At 50.0% G+C, this 20524-nt stretch overlaps 1 pseudogene; it reads left to right on the top strand.

Moving 5' to 3' along the window:
* Nucleotides 1-257: 257 nt before the first annotated feature.
* Nucleotides 258-1598, top strand: LOC100398732 (heterogeneous nuclear ribonucleoprotein A1 pseudogene; annotated as a pseudogene).
* The last annotated feature ends 18926 nt before the right edge of the window (nt 1599-20524 follow it).

Below are 20524 nucleotides of genomic sequence, written 5' to 3'. Positions count from 1 at the left end.
CCATGCTGACAAAAATCCTGCAGCTTGCAAAGTAAGCCTGGACTCCCAAGTCATCTGCAATCGGTGGCTGAAACACCCTTTTACTTTGTGATGGGTAGAGTTACAGACCCAGGTCTTTTCCTGGGACAGATAAGGAGGAGTGGGGAATTTCACTTCCAGCATGTCAGAAGGCAGTTTTCATGGGGAAAATAGAAGTGCTTTTGTGGGAATTTTGAATGCATGGTGGAAACCATTGACAAAGTTGGATTAATGTACATATGACGTGAGAAACACAAACCAGAGGTGAGCAGGAGCTCTCAGCTTTAAGAAGAGGCTTTTATTGCTTTCTGCCTGTGGACGCCGTGGAAGCAGCATCGTCAAAGTCTGTCTTCTCCCTGTGATCATATCTAAGTCAGAGTCTCCTAAAGAGCTGGAACAGCTGAGAGAGCTCTTCATTGGAGGGTTGAGCTTTGAAACAACCGATGAGAGCCTGAGGAGTCATTGTGAGCAATGGGGAACGCTCACGGACTGTGTGGTCATGAGAGATCCAAACACCAAGTGCTCCAGGGGCTTTGGGTTCGTCATGTGGAGGAGGTGGATGCAGCCACGAATGCAAGGCCACACAAAATGGATGGTAGAGTTGTGGAACCAAAGAGAGCTGCCTCAAGAGAAGATTCTCGAAGACCAGGTGCCCACTTAACTGTGAAAAAAATATTTGTTGGTGATGTTAAAGAAGACACTGAAGAACATCACCTAAGAGATTATTTTGAACAGCATGGAAAAATTGAAGTGATTGAAAGCGTGACCGACTGAGGCAGTGGCAGGAAAAGGGGCTTTGCCTTTGTAACCTTTGAGGACCATGACTCCATGGATAAGATTGTCATTTGGAAATATCATACTGTGAATGGCCACGGCTGTGAAGTTAGGAAACCCTGTCAGAGCAAGAGATGGCGAGTGCTTCATCCAGCCAGAGGTCGAAGTGGTTCTGGAAACTTTGGTGGTGGTTGTGGAGGAAACTTCAGTGGTCGTGGTGGCTTTGGTGGCAGCCGTGGTGGTGGTGGATATGGTGGCAGTGGGGATGGCTACAATGGATTTGGTCATGAGGGAAGCAATTTTGGAGGTGGTGGAAGCTACAATAATTTTGTCAATTACAACAATCAGTCTTCAAAGTTTGGGCCCATGAAGGGAGGAAACTTTGAGGGCAGAAGCTCTGGTCCCTATGGTGGTGGCGGCCAATACTTTGCCAAACCACGAAACCAAGGTGGCTATGGCGGTTCCAGTGGCAGCAGTAGCTATGGCAGCAGCAGAAGATTTTAATTAGGAAACAAAGCTTAGCAGGAGAGGAGAGCCAGATAAGTGATAGGGAAGCTATGGGTTACAAAAGATTTGTGAACTCAGCCAGGCACAGTGATGGCAGGGCCTAGCTGCTACAAAGAAGACATGATTTAGACAAATACTCATGTGTATGGACAAAAAACTCGAGGACTGTATTTGTGACTAATTATATAACAGGTTATTTTAATTTCTGTTCTGTGGAAAGTGTAAAGCATTCCAGCAAAGGGTTTTAATGTAGATTTTTTTGCACCCATTCTGTTGATTGCTAAATGCAATAGTCTGATCATGACGCTGAATAAATGTCTTTTTTTTTTTAAAAGAAGCTTTTATTGCCTTCTACCATGTGTAGCAAATATTTAACAGTTGCCTATTACTGAGGTCCTTCACCACTGATACAGTTCTGTGCGTCCAAAGAGCTCAGACTCTGGGGTCTGACACAAGCTAATTTTGACCCATCTCCTGCTGAATTTCACCAGCTGCCCCAGGTGGAACAGGGTGTGGATTTTGCTTCTCAGGAGAGGTATGTGCATCTGGCAGTGGGAGAGTGGCCAGAGAACAAAGCCAGCAGCCGTTTTATTCTATTTAGATTATTTAAAGTGTTTTTCCTCTGGTGGAAAATAATCTGTTTCTGGTTTAACTTGATTTAAAATCACTGCCATGTTATTGTAAATAATGTGACACCTCACTTCTTGAAAGAAGCTTGGAATGTGGTTGTGGAATCCCAAGTATACGAATGACAAATTGGCTTTGTGAATTTAATTCTTCTCCATGACAAAAGATAATGTAATTTTTTGTATACTTTAAAAAGCAAAGTAATAGTTGGTATAGAGAACTTCTAGGAACCACCCACTAGGTGGCAGTATACCTTTAGGTTTTTAACATGCAGCCAGTAGTTCTCATAATGTGGTCCCTGGAAGAGCAGCACCCGGGGAATTTGCTAAAAACGTGAATTCTCTGGCCTCCATCCAGACGTACTGAGTCAGAAGCTCTGGGATTGAGGCCCAGCAATCTGTATTTTTTTCTTTTTTTGAGACAAGGTCTCACTCTGTCTTCTAGGCTGGAGTGCAGCGGCGCAATGTCGGCTCACTGCAACCTCTTCTCCCAGGTTCAAGCGATTCTCCTGCTTCAGCCTCCGAGTAGCTGGGATTATAGGCATGTGCCACCATGCCTGGCTAATTTTGTATTTTTAGTAGAGGTGGAGGTTTCACCACGTTGGCCATGCTGGTCTCGAACTCCTGACGTTGTGATCTGCCTGCCTTGGCTTCCCACAGTGCTGGGATTACAGGGGTGAGCCATCATGCCCGGCTTGTACATAAAATTTTATTGTCACACAGCCACACTTATTTGCACATTGTCTGTGGCTGCTTTCAGCTTACAGTGGCAGAGTTGACAGAGATGTCCTAAAATATTTACTATCTGGTCCTTTACAGAAAAAAGGTTAGATGGATGAGATTATTTAGCAACACCTTGAGGAATTGGGTCATTAGCTCCAGGACAGTTGAGGGACCCAAGATGGGTCAACCTTGAGTAGTGAAGTGGCCAAGAGCGTTTTTGGGGAGGTGGTGGAGAGAGTAGGAGCAGTGTGGGAGGGACAAGAGGCTTGGGTGAGGTATGGAGAGAGGGTATTGAGATGCTTTCCATTAATATGCTAATGCCCACAAACACAAATACCAACCAGCAAACCCGCTAATTAGAATCACCTTGACTCATCTGTAAATAACAACTATTTATCCATCTGTAATCAACAAAGATGAGTCCTGTTGGGATTTTAATTTACATCTGTTTTAAATTTTTATGCACTTGCTTTCAAAAGACTTGTGATGAGTGTGCAGATTAAAAGTTCAGAGAAAAAGAAGACATTTGCCAATAAAACAGGATGGAGCACATTCGACAAAGCTCCTTGCATTTATTCATTTATTTCCATCCTTAGGACCAGCTACTGCACTGAAATTTCTTCTTTTTTTTTTTTTTTTTTTTTTTTTGAGACAGGGTCTCACTCTTTTGTCCAGGCTGGAGTGCAGTGATGTGATCTTGGCTCACTGCAACCTCTGCCTCCTGGCATCAAATGATTCTCCTGCCTCAGCCTCCTCAGTAGTTGGGACTATGGGCATGCATCACCATTTTTGTATTTTTAATAGAGACAAAATTTTGCCTTGTTGGTAAGGCTGGTCTTGAACTTCTGATGTCAGGTGATCCGCCTGTCTCAGCCTCACAAAGTGCTGGGATTACAGGTGTGAGCCACTGCACCTGGTCTGGAATTTCTTAAGCAATATTTTCCAGCTGTTTTGAGCCTATTTTGTGCAGGGCAATTTTCATACATTGCATTTATCAAATTTCTACAACACCCTGGCAAATACACATTAATTCTTCTATCTATCAGAAGAAGGCAACAACTTGGAGAAGTCAGGTAACTCTCGGCTGGGTACAGTGGCTCATGCCTATAATCCCAGTGCTTTGGGAGGCCAAGGCGGGTGGATCACCTGAGGTTGGGAGTTAAATACCAACCTGACCAACACGGAGAAAACCTGTTTCTACTAAAATTAGCCAGGTGTGGTGGCGCTTACCTGTAATCCCAGCTACTTGGGAGGCTGAGGCAGCAGAATTGCTTGAAGTCGGGAAGTGAAGGTTGCAGTGAGTGAAGTTTGAGCCATTTCACTCCAGCCTGGGCAACAAGAGTGAAACTCCATCTTAAAAAAGAAAAGAGAGAAGTCGGGTAACTCTAAGGCAGGCCAGCTGGACCCTGAATTTGAACTCCATGAACCAAACTTGGCATTAGTCAGAGCTGAGTCTACTGCTCCTAGCTCCCTCGTCTTGCATGTCCTCCTAATGGTGCTATTCTTGGTGTTCTTTTTATAGACTAGCAGCTGGGCCTTGCAGTCTTACTTACGTTATCATATTGTTATCCTTCCTAGTTGGACCCTGATTAATTAATCATATAGAAATGGTTCCCTACTTAGTCCATTAAGTTAAATGGAGGCCTTGAGTGAGAGGAGCCAGAAGCCTCGGGCCAAGTGTAGCATCCCAGGCCGTGGGACTAAACATCTGAGAGACACCGGCAGAGTGACCAAGGTGGCGGGAGGCTGCGATTCAGAACAGATGAACCTGCAGCGTGCCATTGTCGGGCCATGGGAAGGAAACGAGACGAAAACAAACTGTGTCAGGACTTTTTTTCTGGGACGGAGTCTCACTGTGTTGCCCAGGCTGGAGTACAATGGTGTGATCTCAGCTCACTGCAACCTCTGCCTCCTGGGTTCAACCTATTCTCCTGCCTCAGCCTCCTGGGTAGCTGGGACTACAGGCATGCACCACCATGCCCAGCTAATTTTTTGGATTTTTAGTAGAGACGGGGTTTCACCAGGTTATCCAGGATGGTCTCGATCTCCTGACCTCGTGATCTGCCCACTTTGGCCTCCCAAAGTGCTGGGATTACAGGTGTGACGCACATCGCCTGGCCATGAACCTGTGTGAGTTTTTTCGTTTCTTTCTTTCTTTTTTTTTTTTTTTGAGATGGAGTCTCGCTCTGTAGCTCAGGCTGGAGTACAATGGCACGATCATAGCAATTCTCCTACCTCAGCTTCCCAAGTAGCTAGTATTACAGGCAGGAGCCACCATGCCCAGCTAATTTTTGTATTTTTTAGTAGAGACAGTGTTTCACCATATTGGCTAGTCTGGTCTCAAACTCCTGACCTCATGATCCACCTGCCTCGGCCTCCCAAAGTGCTGGGATTACAGGCATGAGCCACCACACCCAGCCTCCTGTGTGTTTTTATTTTTGTTTTTGTTTTTTTTTTGAGATGGAGTTTTGCTCTTGTTACCCAGGCTGGAGTGCAATGGCGCGATCTCGGCTCACTGCAACCTCCGCCTCCTGGGTTCAGGCAATTCTCCTGCCTCAGCGTCCTGAGTAGCTGGGATTACAGGCATGCGCCACTATGCCCAGCTAATTTTTTGTATTTTTTTTGGTAGAGACAGGGTTTCACCATGTTGACTGGGATGATCTCAATCTCTTGACCTCGTGATCCACCTGCCTCAGCCTCCAAAGTGCTGGGATTACAGGCGTGAGCCACCTCGCCCGGCCTGTGTGAGTTTTTAACTCTCAGTGTTGTCCTGTAGAGGAACACATTACCCTGTCTAGGAGTGGGCTCATGATTCCACCCCGAGAGTGACTTTGGCAGCTGGAAAAAGGTTCGTTTTGTAAGCAGAGTCACACTAGGGCTGGGGCACATTGATGTTTTATTCCCCAGCATTTTATGTTTGTTGTCTTGGGAGGTGTCGACAGGTGCACAAGGCGGAAATACAAGAAAAGTGTGTGTGGGTGCTCTGGGGGATGGGTGTGCTACGCCGTGTTTTCTTTGGAGACAGACTCTTGCTGTGTCGCTCAGGCTGGGGTGCAGTGGCGCGATCTTGGCTCACTGGAACCTCTGTCTCCCAGGTTCAAGCGATTCTCCTGCCTCAGCCTCCTGAGTAACTGGGATTACAGGTGGCTGCCACCATGCCTGGCTATTTTTTTTTTTGGATTTTTAGTAGAGATGGAGTTTTGCCATGTCGCCCAGGCTGGTCTCAAACTCCAGAGCTCAGGCAATCTGCTCGCCCTGGCCCCCCAAAGTGCTACAGGCATGAGCCACCGCACATGCCAGGCCAGCTGTTTTTGCATTGCTATAAATGAATCCTTGAGGGCGGGTCATTTATGAGAAGAGGTTTAATTGGTTCATGGTTGTGTGGGCTGTATGAGAAGCATGGTGCCAACATTTGCTTGGCTTCTGGTGAGGGCCTCAGGAGGCTTCCAATCATAGCGGAAGGTGAAGGGGGAGCAGGCATGAGAGTGGGAGCAAAAGAGTGAGGGGGTCCAGACTTTTTTTTTGGAACAGAGTCTTGCTCTGTTGCCCAGGCTGGAGTGCAATGGCTGAATCTTGGCTCATTGCAACCTCTGTCTCCCGTGTTCAACAATTGTCCTGCTGCAGCCTCCTGAGTAGCTGGGATTACAGGGACCCGCTACTGTAAGCCTGCCACCATATCTGGCTAATCTTTTGTATTTTTAGTAGAGACAGAGTTTCACTGTGTTGGCCAGGCTGGTCTTGAACTCTGACCTCATGATCTGCCCACCTCAGCCTCCCAAAGTGTTGAGACTATGGGCGTGAGCCACTGCGCCCGGCTGGTTCCAGACTTTTAAACAACCAGATCTCCTGTGAACTCACGGGCAAGAACTCACTTATCACCAAGGGGATGTGGTTCACCGGTTCATGAAGGATCTGGCCCCAGGGCTCAGTCATCTCCCACCAGGCCCCACCCTGGACATTAGGAATCATATTTCGGTTTGAGATTTGGGGGAACAAACATCCAAACGGTGTAGAAAGACATGCCTTGGGTCTCAACACCCCCACTCTCATTTTTGCAGGAAGCGCAGAAGGTGGTGTAGGGTCATGGCTTACGAGCATATGGTGTTGGGAATTAGATCCTTTCTTGGCCTGAAGTCCTCTCCATGTCTCAATTAGCCACACTGTGGGAGAACAAAGGTGTGGCACAGGCCCTTAGAATCACATTACCAAGGGGGAGGAGGCAGTTTCAGAGGACGCATTCCCTGGGATTTGTTTACCTGTTGATGGGATCTCTTGGAGGGCTCCAGAGAGCCTGTTCCCCACAGGCGGCCTCCAGCGCTGTGGGTGAAGGGTGAACGTGGAAGCGGACACCCTTGACTGTCAGGGGAGCTGTGGCGGCCCACGTCGGATGGAATGAAGCTCAAGGGAGTGGCAAGTCCAGAAACAACTGGAACACGGGATGGACTAACTACGATGGGGTGGGAGGACCAGGAAATGTAGAAAAGCTGCAGAGGGGCAAGGCATGGCAGCTCATACCTATAATCCCAGTGCTTTGGGAGGCTAAGGCAGGAGGATGGCGGGGATTACAGGCATGGGCCTCCACGCCTGGCTAGTTTTGTGTTTTCAGAAGAGATGGGGTTTTACCATGTTGGTCAGGCCGGTCTCGAACTCCCAACCTCAGGTGATCTGCCCCCCTTGGCCTCCCAAAGTGCTGGGATTACAGGCGTGAGCCACCACGCCCAGCCACCACACTTCTCAGCCCTGCCTGCTCATTAAGGTTCTTCTTGGAAGCCCCAGGCACCTGCATACCCTCTCCCAGTGCCCCTGACATCTGTCCTGACTTCCTGCCTGTCAGAGCTTAGATACCACGTGGTATTTGGCCTTCTCCTCTAGATGCTTATCCCCTACAGACCTGGCTCAGATTGGCAGACCTTTGTCAGCCTGGCCGTGCCCGGCTCGGGTGAACGTTGACTTGTGTCGTCCTGTGAACACGCTGTCCTGGGCACAGTGCTGGATGCCTCCGTAGAACAAAGAAACTGGGCCAGGGTCCTTGAGGGCTGGGACTGGAGCGGGGCCCTCACACCGCTGCTGCCTCCCAGCACTGTCTCCAAATGCCTGTCAGGTTGTAAAGGCGAAGAGTTGTGCATAACAGCTGCAGAAATTGAGCTGGCTCAGAAGGGCTCAGACAGCAGATAGAAGAAAACAACTTCAGCAAGAAACAGGCCGCAAGTAACCAGAGCCGGGCCCTGCCGTCTTTGCTCTGGGTTTGGTGAAATGTCTTCAGATAATTTTCCAAAGCCCTGGATTTGGCCAAACTGAAAACGTCCTTTGCCAAAGGCTTCCTTTGCCTTGATTGTTAAATCAAGACTGTTTGGAGGGCAATCTCCTTTGCCGTTTCACATTCATTTACTCTTGACACATCACAAGGAGCCTGCTGGGCAAGAGCTGTTTATAGGAGCAGATTTTAGGAATCAGAGGCTAGAGCAAGAAAGGTTTGGTCCATCCAGTCAAGCACACCTCCCCATCCTCCACGCGGGGAGGAAGCCCTGGAAACAAGCGACCCAGGCTTGGGATCCCTGGTGGAGGTCAGGGAGTGCCTCCTCTGTCACTGCTGGGCACCTCAGAGATGGCCAAAGGGGCACCTAAAGGGGCATCTCTGGTCCCCCAAAGCCTCCTCACTTTTCTCTTCTCTTGGATTCTAGAAATGCTGCAGAACCCAAAGCCACAGACCCCAGAGACCTACAAGGCAGTGTAGGTCTCATGAGCCTTGGTCTCACATTGCTGAGGGGGGTCTTCCCTTCCTCTGGGCTCCTCCCAGCTTCTCCTCCTGCACCGCCCCTTGGGAGGGCCTTGTGAGTGGCTTCTGTGGCACTGACCCAGGACCCCAGGCTCTGTAATTAGGCCCAGAGCTTCAGGTCTTTCAGCTCTGCCCAGGACGCAGAAATAAAATCCCGAAGGCTTTCTGCTCCCGATTTCTAGCCTGTCCCCGCCCAGGGCTCTGCCTCACCCTCTGCGGGGCTCTGAGGCCCTGGTGGAGGCGCAGACAGTGTGTGGCTGGCTACGCTACTCACTGCAATGGCTAGGAGGTGAGCATGGGGTCAACACTGCCAGGTTTGCTCCCTCCCAGTAATGCAGGGCTTGGAGAGCAGCGTTTTGGACACACCCAGCCTCTGTATTTTGGCTTCATGTTGGAAAATCTGCAGCAATGCCTTCTGAGTCAATTCCACTGGGGCTCTGGTGACAAACCACTTTGGTGGTGTCTGGTGGTTTACATGCTCCCCAGAGCCCTTTGATAGAATTACAGCTGCTCCTCTGTGCTGTTGCTGTCTCTCTGCCTCTGTCTCGCTCAGCCTCTGTTTCTCTTTCTCTCTGTCAACAGGGAAGGAGCTGGAACCAAACTGGAATGTGTGCTTGGGCAGCCTCGGTCCTGAGTGCCCGTGAGCTGCTGTGTCTTGGCAGCGGTGGCCCCCAGCGCCCTGGCAGAGACAAACAGATGAATGGGTCATTAAACCAAGTGTTTCCCTACTGATGCTTATTTCCCTGGTTCCAAATTTATTACTTAATTAAAGGGTATTCACAGCCTGCCAAGAGACGCCAGATCTTTCTTTCCTGTGCCAACAAATAGTTCCTATGATACCCCTCTTTTGCCCTCAATTCGGTCTGTCTCTTTTTGTCTATTTCTGTCGCTGTCTGTTTCTCTCTTTCTCTCGCACATACCCACATCCACACCCACACCCACAGAGTCTTAGATCAAATAAGAGCATTAGTTGCTGGTAATTTCCTTGGTTAAACTCTGACAGTTTTTGCCCCAGGACACAGCAAAGAGTTAGTCCCAGCTCTTTCCTCCCATGGCTGTTCAGTCCTGTGGGCTTGAGGTTTGGGTCCAGGGAGAGAGGAGTCGAAGGAGTGGCGGGCTGAGACCATGCTAAGGCTGGCAGGACTGGTGGGGACACGAGCGCTGCTGACATCCCTATCGTTGCTTCCAGGTGGGCACTGCCCCCGGATGGGCTTCTCTCCTTCTTTGCCCCCTCGGCCGCTGCTCCCCCGAGACTTCCCCATTCCTTCTGCTTTGCCCCATCTAAGAGGAGCCTGTGTGCTTTGGAACACAGCAGACTATTGTTCCTAAGACAATAAAAAAAGACTGAGAAATGAGTGGCTGTCACTCCCCAGTGCCCTCAAGTTAGAATTCAACGTGTGTGTTCAGAGGGCTGTGGTGAGATTGCGCCTGCCAAGGTACAACAAACACAAAGGCATAGGAGAGAAGAAAGACAGAAGCTGGGATTAAGCACCCCAAAAAGAAGATAAAATAAGCACCTCCTCCCTTAACCTCCCGGGACAGACTTAAAGCTTCATTAGTGGCCCACAAGGGGTTCTCAAGCAGCTACTGCCTCATCATCATGGCCATTAACTGGCGCGCAAATGACCCGCCCAGGGCCCTCGACCTGTCATGGCGCTGTCACTAGCGTGGTTTATGGCTTTTGAGCACCAGGTCCCCGATGCAACATGATGCTTTGCTTCCCTCATCGGAGCAAATCTGGACTTTGGAACTCGTAAATTCAGCAGGGTGTCCCAGAGCTGGCTGACATCTTGGAGGTGCCAGTGAGGATTTATGGGCCCAGTCATAGCTTTGGGGGAGCCACAGGTTACCAGCACAGGCATTAAAAGATGCAGAGTTAGCCGGACATGGTTGTGGGCACCTGAAATCTCAGCTACTCGAGAGGCTGAGGCAGGAGAATCACTTGAACCCAGGAGGTGGAGGTTGCAGTGAGCCAATATTGTGCCACTGCACTCCAGCCTAGGCGACAGGGACTCCGTGTCAAATAAATAAATAAATAAAAAAAGATACGAAGTCCCAACACAGCCAACGATGGCCACACTGGTGGCTCTAAGAGAGTGAGGCTTTGTCAGCATGAGAGAGGGTGTGTGGTCCCTTGATGGAACTGGTGGCCGCTGCTGTTGCCCTAGGCATCAGGCTGGGAGTGCTCTATGCACTGCTTTCCTGCCCTCCACACCCAGGCAGTGGGCTGAGTGGGGATCCTGATCTCCCGGGCTGACCAGCAGGGTGGAGCGAGTCCTCATTGCCAGAAGCTCTTCCCGGCTGTTCCATTCCTGGGCTGCCTCCACCTCCCCCCACACCCAACCCCAGCCCGGGCTGGCTTTGCCTACTTAGAACAACCTCAGGCTTGGTGCTGTTAGCAGAGACATGGATCTTTAGGGCTCCGAAACAGCAGATCTCAGGGCTGGGAGCAAAGGCACCACCTCTCCACCCAGATTCCACCTGCTCCATGGAAGCCTCTCAGGTGCCCTGGCTGGTCCCCACCACCAGCCCTCCAAATCCCCATCCCTGCTGGTGTTTATTCATCGTCTGGAGCCAGGCTGCCGGGTTCAGCTTCCTGCTCTGTCACTTACCCCTCTGTGCTCTTGGACACATGACTTAACCACCCTGGGGCTCAGTCTCTCATCTGTAAAAGACAGATTTTTATAGAAGTGCCTACATGAGATACCCCTTGTGAGTGCCTGGCCCGTAGCAAATGGTTAATACATGTGAACTTTTAATTGATGTTTTCACCACTGTGCCAGCTCATCAGACACTACCTGCCAGTCCTTTCAGTGAGATGGCCTGTCTGGTGTCACACTTAATGTGTGTGTCTAGCTCCTTCCTTCCTCCCTCCCTTCCTCCCCCTCCTCTCCCCTCCCCTCCTCTTCCTTTCCTTTCCTTTCTTTCCTTGATGGAGTCTTGCTCGCTGGAGTGCAGTGATGCAGTCTTGGCTCACTGCAACCTCTGCCTCCCGGGTTTAAGCAATTCTCCTGCCTCAGCCTCCCAAGTAATCTGGGATTATAGGCGCCTCCAATGTCACCTGGTTAATTTTTGTAATATCTGTAGAGATGGGGTTTTGCCGTTTTTGCCAGGTTGGTCTCGAACTCCTGGCCTCAAGTGATCCACCTGCTTCAGCCTCCCAAACTGCTTGGATTGCAGGTGTGAGCCACCGTGCCTGGCCATGTAGCTCATTTCTGGGAGCCCTTAAAGAACTTTGTGTTCCTTAGACATTGCATGTAGGAGGAGCACAGATAAGCCTTCAGTGTCAAATTGACCTGGGTGTTGGTCCCCACACCCCCAGGTCCCCAGGTTCCTGAGTCATGTAGCGTGGGAGGGGCAGGCAGGATTTCTTGGGGACTTGGGGCCGCATAGGAAAGGGTTTTCCTGGTACTCTTTCCTGGTTGTTTGCGGGTGGGAGGGCTGTGCCCTGGTGGTCTGAAAGGCGTCTCTCCGGCCTGTCCTTCTGGGGCACCTGGGTGTTTTCCCTGAGGCCTGTGCTCAATGCTGTCATGCTACCTGATATTACCACCTGCTTAGAACCTGCCCCTCCCCTGCCCCCACTGTCCGCAGGAATGAGTGTGGCTGCATGGCACCAGAGGTATGCCAAACTCTCTGGTTGGGGGTGGCCGGGTTGTGCCTTTGCTTCCGGCCTGCTTGCATGCATTGTTTATGTAGACAAAAGAGAATGGATTTCTGGTTTCAAGGTGTGATCCTGCCCAGCCCATCCATCAGGCCCGGCAGCCCCCTCTTTCTTCTTCTCCCCTTCTCATTTCCGCCCTGGGCTGTGGAGGGGAAACAGCAATTGTGAAAGGGCCACTTGTCAAGATAAAAATCACACTGCCCAACAATGCTGCTGCCCCTGCCGCTGACAGCCTCAGGGATGTGCCAGGGGGCAGTGCCAAGGCTTACCACCCAGGGCGGAGGACGGAGCTGCCCTGCCTGGCTGTAAAGCGCAGCCCTGCCTCCTGTTGGCTGTGCTACTTAATCATGCTGTGTGTCAGTTTCCTCATCTGTCAAATGGAGATGATAACAATTCCTACACTGCTGGGCTGTGAGGGGGCTCCAGTGAGTACTGTCACAGAAAGTGTCCAGGACCGTGCCTGGCATAGAGGAAGCCAGTACTGGATGTTTGCCTTTTTCTTAGGAATCCGGACAGGGGCTGGGTGGATGGGTCCCATTTTTGTGGGAGAGTCCAGTGCCCACTGGAAGCTTGGGCGGGACCATTTGCCATCTGGGATGGAAATTTCCTCTGAATCGCCCAGGGAACTTCAAAAAATGCATCCCACAGAAATTAATTGAGTGTCCACTCTCTCATCTGTAGGCAAGGTATAGAGCAGCTCGGGCATCGGGCAGGGCTGGCCCGCACCCAACTCCAGTCTCCACCTGCAGGCTGATTACTGGACAAGTGATTCCACTTCGCTGAGTCTCAGTTTCCTTATCTGCAAAATGGGAGCATTCCCAGCCCCTCCTCTTGCGGGTGCTGTTAGAATGAAATGAGAGGTTGCAGCTGAGCTCTGAGCCATGGTTCTTCCCTTGGCTCTTCCGCTGGGTGCAGAGGCTGCACCAGCACCTGCTCTGGAGCTGAGTGAGGACGGGCAGCTGGCAGGGCACCAGGACACAGCCCGGCCTCACTGCCTCCTGTGGAATGGAAGTTTTACTGGTGCTGTTTCTCTAGAGGCCTGACTAGGCCTGACCTTATGACATCTCATGAGGCTGGCATTTGTGTAGAGCTGCCGTGGCATTTGCTAAGTTGCCTTGACATTTCCCCCTACACAAGGAGCCAGCCCATGGCTCCTGCATTGCTCACTGACCACAGCAGCAGCCTGAGCTGTCACATGGCCACTGCAGCCCTGGGGTGGACGTCTGTGGGCATGTATATGAGTACATGCAGATGAGGGCATCTGTGGACACGCAGGGGCAGGGCCCTGGCTGACAGGACAGCTCCATTCCCTGTTGACATCCCTTTGTTCCCTGGCCAGACCTGACACAGATAGTGACTGAAATGTCAAATCAGGGTTCCTCGTTACGCCAGCAGGGATGCATCTGAACCAGGTTAGACCCAGGCAGGAGGGGCTGATTTGGGGCGCAGCTGGTGTAGCTGTGAGGATGTGCCTGGGGTGTCTTGGTGGAAAGACTTTGGAGTAGTGTGTGTGTGAATGTGAGTGTGGAGTGTACCTAATTGTGGGTGTAAGGGAGTGGGTGGGAGTGTGTGTGAGCATGGGGGTGTGTGCCATGGGTGCCTGAGTGTGTGTCAGTGAGTGTGGAGAGTGTGCACCTGATTGTGGGTGTGAGGGTGTGGGTGGGAGTGTGTATGAGTGTGGAGGTGTGTGCCATGGTGTCTGAGTGTGTCAGTATGAGTGTGTGTGGAGAGTGTACCTGACTGTGGGTGTGAGGGTGTTGGGAGTATGTATGAGCATGGGGGTGTGTGTCTAAGTGTGTGTCAGCGTGTGTGTGGAGACTGTGTGAATATATGAGTGAGAACGTGTCCCAAGACTGGGTGAATGAGTGTGACTGTGTGTTAGCATGAGAGTGTGCATATGAGTGAGAATGTGTTATATGACTAAGAATGTGTCCAATACGTGTGACTGAGTGTGTTGGCCAGGCGCAATGATTCACACCTGTGATCCCAGCACTTTGGGAGGCTGAGGTGGGTGGATCACTTGAGATCAGGGAATCGAGACCAGCCTGGCCAATATGCTGGAACCCCGTTTCTAGTAAAAAATACACAAATTAGTTGGGCATGGTGGTGGGTGCCTGCAGTCCCAGCTACTTGGGAGGCTGAGGCAGGAGAATCGCTTGAACCCAGGAAACAGAGGTTGCAGTGAGCCGAGATCGTGTCACTGCATTCCAGCCCGGGTGACAGAGTGAGATTCCACCAAAAAAAAAATTATTTTAAAAAAAAGATTTTCCAAAGGATCATAAAAAAAATGAAAAAATAAGTGAGCGTGAGAACGTGAGACTGTGAGTGTGTGCACCAGTGAGTGTGGCAGTGAGTGTGTGTGTACTGTGAGTGTATGAGTACATCAGTGTGTGTGTGAATATATGCATGAGGGTGTGTGATGAGAGTGAATATGAGTGGATATGTGTGTGCTTGTGTGAGTGTGTGTGCTTGTGTGTGGCAGTGTGTGTGAGCATTGTGTGCTGTGTGTGCATGAGTGCATCAGTGTGTATGTGAATATATGTGTGAGGGTGTGTTGAGTGTGAATATGAGTGGATGTGTATGTGTGCTTTTGTGTCAGTGTGCCAGTGTGTGAGTGTGTATAGTATATGTCAGTGTGTGCTAGTGTGAATGTGTGTGCTGGTATGTCAGTGTGTGTGTTTGTGTGCAGTGGGTGTATATGTGTGAATATATGTGTGAGGATGTGATATGAGTGTGAATATGAGAGTGGATGTGTGTGTCAGTGAGTGTGTGCCAGTGTGGAATGTGTGTGAATATGTCAGTGTGTGTGAGCATGTGTGTGAGTGTATGAGTGCATCAGTATGAATGTGTGACTATGCATGAGGGTGTGCTATGAGAGTGTGTGTGATTGTGTGCTGGTGAGTGTGTGCTAGTGTAAGGTGTCAGTAAGTGTGTTAGTATGTCAGTAGGTGTGCTTGTGTCAGTGAGTGTGCTTGTGTGTGCCAGTATGTGCTACTGTGTGTGTGCTACTGTGTGTATACTGTAGGTGTATGAGTGTGTCAGAGTGAGTGTGTGAATATGTGTGAGAATGTGTTGTTTGTGTGCATATGAGAGTACGTGTGTCAGTGTGAGTGGATATGAGTGAGAATGTGTGTGAGGAGTGTGAGCATGTGTGCTGTGGGTTTATGAGTGTGTCAGCGTGTGTGAATATATGCATGAGGGTGTGTTATGAATGTTCATATGAGTGTGTGTCAGTGTGTATGACTGTGAGTGAATATGAGTGAGAATGTGTGTGTGAGGAGTGTGTGTGCTGTAAATGTATGAGTGTGTCAGCGTGTGTGAATATATGCATGAGGGTGTGTTATGAATGTTCATATGAGAGTGTGTCAGTGTGTATGACTGTGAGTGAATATGAGTGAGAATGTGTGTGTGAGGAGTGTGTGTGCTGTAAATGTATGAGTGTGTCAGTGTGTGTGAATATATGCATGAGGGTGTGTTATGAATGTTCATATGAGTGTGTGTCAGTGTGTATGACTGTGAGTGAATATGAGTGAGAATGTGTGAGGAGTGTGTGTGTGTGCTGTGGATGTATGAGTGTGTCAGTGTGTGTGAATATATGCATGGGGGTGTGTTATGAGTGTGTGCATGGGAGGGTGGGTGTGAATGTGTCAGTGTGAGTGTGTGAACATACATGTGAGGGTGTGTTGTGACTGTGTGCATGAGGGTGTGTGAGTGTGTCTGTGTATGAGTGTGACAGTGGATATGAAAGTGTAGTGTGTGTGTGTGAGGAGTGTGAGCATGTGCACACATCTGAGAGTGTCTGAGGGGACGGTATGAGAAGGAGAGAGGAATTCTGTGTGCTCCCCCAGTTGGGGCGGAAGGCAAGCCCCTCTGTGGACCTTATCCCGGACTCCTGTGGACCCCAGAGCTGTCCTCCACCCTCCCTGGCCCCACTGCCTGGGTCCTGGCAGCAGCATCTACCTTGATCTCTTCCTCTCGCCCTTGTGCGGAGCTCTGGGAATGCAGGTTTTTAGGCCAAGCTCTCCAGAACACCCCCACCATGCAGTCCTTCCAGGGGGAAGCCCTACTTCTGCTTCCCCTGCCAGTGGCAGTGGGGCTCCTCTGGGCCAACCTGTCAGCTGGGCCCGCAGGGCGCCTACCGAGGAGCAAGGGTTCTGTCCTAGGTGGGTCAGTGGAGCCCCAGAGCTCTTTTACAAATGGGTCAGTGGTGGGGGATGGGAGTGATTCTCTTTGGAATTCTTGGGAGGGATGTGAGGCTGAGCCACCCCACAGTAGACACCGAAGAGGCAGGAGTCCTCCATGAGACCATCCCACTGGTGCCGGGACCTCAGTGGACTTTCAGGGAGGGTCCCAGCCAAGTCCCTGGCCTTTGGGCATTCACGGATTCGTAAAAATCCACCTTTCTCAATCTTGGGACAAGTTGAGGTGATATCCTGTTTATTTTGCCAGTTGAGGCATCATGTCATAAAAGGAAGGACATTAAAAAAAAAAAAAGGGCCAGGTGTGGCTCACGTCTGTAATCCCAGCACTTTGGGAGGCCAAGTCAGGCGGATCACCTGAGGTCAGGAGTTTGAGACCAGCCTGACCAACATGGGGAAACCCTGTCTCTACTAAAAATTCAAAAAATTAGCTGGGCATAGTGACGAATGCCTCTAATCCTAGTTACTCCAGAGGCTGAGGCAGGAGAATGACTTGAACCTCAGAGGTGGAGGTTGCAGTGAGCTGAGATTGTGCCACTGCACTCCGGCCTGGGCAACAAGAGTGAAACACTGTCTCAAAAAAAAAAAAAAAAAGCAAGCAAGCAACACATGCCAGGTTAAAGAACAGTATTTTCCAAGAAAGAAAAGTTGGTAATTTTTCTAGAACATTTTTTTGCCTTCAGCCAGTGAAAATGTTCTCAGGGCAGAGAGTCAGAGGAGGCATCACTCCGGGACCTAGGGATTGGGGGCCACGGTGGGGTGAGGTCAGCAATGGGGAGGGACCATCAGCACTGTGCTTTCCACACTGGGGGTGCTGGGACCCTGCGTGGAGCAGTGGGTACTGTTCTGGGGCAGGGGGAAGGGGATAGAAGCTGGGTGGGTGTGGTACCTGACATTGCTTCAGGAGGAGAGGATGTTGGGCTGGAGTCTGCTTCCCCTGCAGGTAAGTCCTGAGGACACCACTAAATTCCTTGCTGTGTGACTTTGAAAAGTGACTCAATCTCTCTTAGCCTTCATTTTTTTCATTTGCATAATGATAGTAGCTATCTCCCATGGTTGTTGAAATCATTCAGCATTTTAACACAGAGAGCCTCAAGAACAGTCGCTGGCACACTGGATTCATCTCTCGTAGTTATTATTACTATTATTATTTAGAGGGCTGCTTCCGTCCCTGGCACACAGGATTCCAGCTCCCTCTGTTAGTTATCATTACTATTATTATTTAGAGGGTTGCTCCACTTTTTGGAGGGATCACATGTACAGAAGGAACCACACTTTGTGTGGCTTTGAAGGGCAGAACAAGGCCCCTGACAACACTCACTGTGACCCAGACCCTGCTCCAGACATTGCTTTCTTTTTTTTGAGATGGTGCCTCATTCTGTTGCCCAGGCTGGAGCGCAGTGGTGCCATCTCTGCTCACTGCAACTTCCGCCTCCTGGGTTCAAGTGATTTTCTTGCCTCAGTCTCCCAAGTAGCTGGGACTACAGGTGCCACCATACCTGGCTAATTTTTTGTCTTTTTAGTAGAGATGGGGGTTTCTGCCATGTTGGCCAGGCTGGTCTCGATCTCCTGATCTCAGGTAATCTGCCCACCTCAGCATCCCGAAGTGCTGGGATTGCAGGTGTGAGCCACTGCGCCCGTCCCATACCAGCCATTTCTAACATTATTTGCAGCAGGGTCCATCAGCCTCCTTCCACAGGTGAAGACACAGATTCAGAAGGTGAGCGACTTCCCAGGGTTGCATAGCTAGGAGGAAATGGAGCTGAGAGACGGTCTGGGGTGACTCTGACTCTCCAGACCGCAGCGTCATTCTGTAACAGCTGGACGAGACTTTAAGTTTCCCTGTATGGAGGGTCACCACTCTCTGGTCAGTGCTAAGACAGTGCCTGGTGCAAGTGGGCACTTGAGAAATTCACTCAGAGAATGAATGATGGGAAGCAGTGAGGTCCCCAGCAGTGGAAGTTGGAAGTTTCCAAATGAAGAGCTACCAATAGACAGCACGCATGCATTAGGGACTCACTGGGCTGTCCTTGGAAGTCCCTGCCTGCCCCGGATTCTGTGAGTCTATGTCTAGATATGCAGAGAAACTTCCTGTGGCTGAGGGCATTTCTGAAGCACGTGTTCATCTGGGAGCCCCTGACTTAATCCTAAGAGGTTGCTGGTCTGTTGCTCTCTGAGAGCCCACTGAGCAGCTGACTAGCTGCACAGCCAGGGGCGCCTGCCTTAGTACCACGTACAGCACCATGTCCACCTGTGTCTAACAGGTGGCTTCTGTCACCTACCTTGCCACCCAGCTGGGATCGCCACATCCCACTACAGGACCCTGGGACATGTGGGGACCTTGGATTTGTCGACAGCCTCTAAGTTGGTGTGCCAGTGCTGGCTGGTAGTAGAGTATGAGATCCAATCGTTCAATCTTCAGGCATCTCATGAGCCACCAACATTACAAATCAATTATAGGCCAGGCACGGTGGCTTCACGCCTGTCATCCCAGCACTTTGGGAGGCTGAGGTGGTCAGATGGCTTGAGTCCAGGAGTTTGGGACCAGCTTGGGCAACAGGTCAAAACCCTGTCTCTACAAAAAAATACAAAAATAACCAGCCTTAGTTGGGTCCCAGCTACTCGGGAGGCTGAGGTGAGAGGATTGCTTGAGCCTGGGAGGTTGAGGCTGCAGTTAGCTGTGACAGTGACATTGTGTTCCAGTCTGGGTGACAGAGTGAGACCCTGTCTAGACAAAACAAAACAAAATAACCCCCAAAATCAAATTATGTAAGCTTACAATTGGATTATATTTAAAAAGACAACAAGTATTCAAAACTCCCCACTTCCTAATGGCTTTACTACATTTTGCTGTTATTATACTCTTGAGGTTATTTTACCTAGTGTTCAGTGACTGCACATAAATAGCTTGAAATTGGTTGTGGTGGGAGTATTTACACCACAGCGCCTGCACATCACCCCTCCACACCGTGACATTTACCAGCACGCCACAGCTTCTGCCTGCACTCAGTTTTAGGAATCTTGTTGACAATGGTGTGTACTATTCCGGGGAATTATGAGACCAACAGTCCCTGGCACACAGAATTCCTCATGTGTCTCACTGCTCGGGATTGGGCCTTCCTAAACAACTGACTTCATTTCTAGCTCCTGGACACCATGAATCGTGTTAATATCCCTCCTCTTCTTCGCCTTCACTGCCAGAAAACGTAGAAACAAATCTGAGTCCCACCTCTAGCAAGTAGCATGGCTTGCGTTCTGCATCGTGACTCCATTTCTAGCACCTTATTTTCCTCCTTGTGTTTCTTCTTTTACTTGTCATCCCCTCCCCTTTAAAATTCTTTTTGATTCTTTGGCTGTGACAGCAGAAGAGATGATTTAGTGTATATGTGTTATACTCAGCCCCCACTGAGAACAGAACTAGTCCAGGCTGTCCCAGGTCCAGGGCAGAGGACCGAAGGGACTGCTTTGGTGACCAAGGCAGATCTCTTAGAGATGCTCTTGGTGATCAGATGGCGATGGATGTTCTGGATCCATTGAAAGACACGTTGGAGCCAGTAGCACGCAGTCCAACGGTCATTCAGGGTCCCTAGCCTCTGGCTCTCCATGCTTCTGCTCCTCCTGTCTCCATGCACCTCTGCCCTGTCTTTCTTTTGCCCTTTAGCCTGTGTTTGGCTCTCATGGCACGGAGGTTTCTAAGAAAATGCCACTAAGACTAAGAGAACTTTTAAAACATTTTATTTATTTATTTATTTGAGAGAGAGAGTCTTACTCTGCCACCCAGGCTAGAGTGCAGTGGCGGAATCTTTGCTCACTGCAACCTCTGTCCCCCGGATAAGTGATTCTCCTGCCTCAGCCTCCCGAGTAGCTGGGACTACAGGTGCAAGCCACCATGCCCGGCTAATTTTTTGTATTTTTAGTAGAGATGGGGTTTTACCATGTTGCCCAGGCTTGTGTCAAACTCCTGAGCTCAGGTGATTCATCTGCCTCAGCCTCGCAAAGTGCTAGAATTACAGGCGTGGCCACTGTGCCTGGCCCTTTATTTTTATTTTGAGAGTTAGGGTCTCACTAAGTTGCCCAGGCTGGTCTCTCTTTGGCTCAAGCAATCCTCCCATCTCAGCCTCCCAAAGTGCTGGGATTACAGGTGTGAGCCACCACACCTGGGCTAATTCATTCTTTTTATTGCTGAATAGTATTCCAGCCTAGGAGTATATCCCAATTTGCTTATCCACTCACCTGTTGA

This window comes from Callithrix jacchus, chromosome 7 (genome assembly GCF_049354715.1).
Source record: "Callithrix jacchus isolate 240 chromosome 7, calJac240_pri, whole genome shotgun sequence".
Lineage (NCBI taxonomy): Eukaryota > Metazoa > Chordata > Mammalia > Primates > Cebidae > Callithrix > Callithrix jacchus.
The sequence above is the reverse complement of the archived record's forward strand: the minus strand, read 5'-3'. Positions and strand labels throughout refer to the sequence as shown.